Source organism: Natator depressus, chromosome 6 (assembly GCF_965152275.1).
Source record: "Natator depressus isolate rNatDep1 chromosome 6, rNatDep2.hap1, whole genome shotgun sequence".
Classification (NCBI taxonomy): domain Eukaryota; kingdom Metazoa; phylum Chordata; order Testudines; family Cheloniidae; genus Natator; species Natator depressus.
The window spans coordinates 81,550,716-81,553,662 of NC_134239.1; positions in this window are offsets into that span (position 1 = coordinate 81,550,716).

The window sequence follows — 2,947 nt, forward strand, 5'->3', positions numbered from 1 at the left end:
TATTGGTAGCGATTGTTATTTATTCATTATTGCTTAAGTTCCTGTAACAGAGTAGATTTTATTAAATAAAGTAGAGATTTTGATTAGCTGGATGGCATTTGTACTGGATAGTTGTAAGATAAAATGATTGGCTTGAACTGCTTAACACAGCATCTCTTTACATCTGCTAAGAAAGATGCTGGCTGTATTTTAAAGAATCCTTATTGAGGTTACAGGGACAAACCATCCCGATGTGTAGAAAGATAGTAAATATGGCAGGTGACCAGCTTGGCTTAACAGTGAAATCCTTGCTGATCTTGAACACAAAAAAGAAGCTTACAAGAAGTGGAAGATTGGACAAATGACCAGGGAAGAGTACAAAAATATTGCTCGGGGACGCAGGAGTGAAATCAGGAAGGCCAAATCACACCTGGAGTTGCAGCTAGCAAGAGATGTTAAGAGTAACAAGAAGGGTTTCTTCAGGTATGTTAGCAACAAGAAGAAAGTCAAGGAAAGTGTGGGCCCCTTACTGAATGAGGAAAGCAACCTAGTGACAGAGGATGTGGGAAAAGCTAATGTACTCAATGCTTTTTTTGCCTCTGTCTTCACCAACAAGGTCAGCTCCCAGACTACTGCACTGGGCAGCACAGCATGGGGCGGAGGTGACCAGCCCTCTGTAGAGAAAGAAGTGGTTCGGGACTATTTAGAAAAGCTGGACGAGCACAAGTCCATGGGGCCGGATGCGCTGCATCCGAGAGTACTAAAGGAGTTGGCGGATGTGATTGCAGAGCCATTGGCCATTATCTTTGAAAACTCATGGTGATCCGGGGAAGTCCTGGACGACTGGAAAAAAGGCTAATGTAGTGCCCATCTTTAAAAAAGGGAAGAAGGAGGATCCTGGGAACTACAGGCCAGTCAGCCTCACCTCAGTCCCTGGAAAAATCATGGAGCAGGTCCTCAAGAAATCAATTCTGAAGCACTTAGAGGAGAGGAAAGTGATCAGGAACAGTCAGCATGGATTCACCAAGGGCAAGTCATGCCTGACTAATCTAATTGCCTTCTGTGACGAGATAATTGGCTCTGTGGATGAAGGGAAAGTGGTGGACGTGTTGTTCCTTGACTTTAGCAAAGCTTTTGACACGGTCTCCCACAGTATTCTTGCCAGCAAGTTAAAGAAGAATGGGCTGGATGAATGGACTATAAGGTGGATAGAAAGTTGGCTAGATTGTCGGGCTCAACGGGTAGTGATCAATGGCTCCATGTCTAGTTGGCAGCCGGTATCAAGTGGAGTGCCCCAAGGCTTGGTCCTGGGGCCGGTTTTGTTCAATATCTTCATAAATGATCTGGAGGATGGTGTGGATTGCACCCTCAGCAAGTTTGCAGATGACACTAAACTGGGAGGAGAGGTAGATATGCTGGAGGGTAGGGATAGGATACAGAGGGACCTAGACAAATTAGAGGATTGGGCCAAAAGAAATCTGATGAGGGTCAACAAGGACAAGTGCAGAGTCTTGGGGCAGATAACGGCAGAATGGCTGATGGATGTTGCAGAAAATAGTGGGGAGGGGCATGGAGGAGGGTGTGACCAAAAGCATCCCCTGCATTCGTATACCAACCACTCTTGTAGTAATTTTTGTACAAAATATGCCTTGTGAGGTATTCTTTGAAAACTAACAACTTGCTGGTCAATAATATCATGGTGACATATATGTAGCAACATAATATGTACAGTTATGAATTCCACCTGTATGATATGATTAGAACATGTTCAAAACCAAACATTCCTGCCGAGGCAAAAGTTGTTAAACAGGCCTATCTTAAAGGAATATGTATTTATCTCAATTTACATGTAAGTAGTAAACAGAGTCTCCAGGACAGCAGGGGGAGGAGATGACAGGAAACTGAACAATTTGGATTTCAGCAAACACGTGGGGGAAGAAAGAGCACGCACCCTTCTTCACCACCAGGCTCCATGTTGCCGCCTTCTGTGTGTGGATAAGTTTTACTTTTAGAAGAAATCTTCAGAAGAAAGGGGCAGAAAACCCCAGGTTATCTCTTTCACCTAAGATGACAAAGGCACGAGCACCTTTGTGCCTCAAGGAAAGATCCTGACTGAGGAGAGGGTCAGTCACCATCTTGCTGGAAGACTGTGGCTTAGGCCATCTTAAACAAAGCCTTGAACTAAAACTTGCTAGATTAAGTTTTACACTTTTAGATGTGTATTTTCATTTTTATTTGCTGGTAACCATTTCTAACTTTCTCTTATACCTCAATTCTGTTAAAATATGATGTTCTCTTGTTAATAAACTTGCTTTATTTTTAAATCTAAACTGATTCAGTGTTATGTGTAAACTGAACCGTTTGGTAACTCCAGTTAAAGTAGCAAACTGTTGAATATTGACTCATTCCAGAGGCAACAAATCTTAATATCTCTCTGCTTATTCCAGGTCAGGGCCGGACACTTCAGAACACAGATTTTTGGGAAAATTTGTGGCTGGGAGAGCATGGGGTCACCATACCAGTTGTTAACCAAGGCTGGTGCAAACCAGTGGAAAACTCTGATATTGTAGGCAGGTTCCAGGATCCAAAGCATTGGACCAGCGCTGTTCTATACATAGGATGCATGCTTATTGCTGACTGTAGACATCCCAGGCAAAGAACCACAGTGGCAAAGCATTGTGAAGTAACTTAGGATTACTCTTCACTGGTCTGGATTGCACCCCCAGAATGAGACAGAGGGTCATGAAATAAGGACAGAAGACTGAGGCATAAGGGACATGGCAAGGTGCAGGGGGATGCCCAAGGCTGGGAAGGAACAAAAGAAAGGTCCAAAGGACAGGAGGAGGCAGAAGGAGGTACACTCTATCCACTGTTTAAAATGTTCTACATACAGATTTTAAAAACATTTAATGTAAACTGCAACAATAAGTTTCAGTAGAGCCCAGCTAGCACTTAACTAACTTTCTTT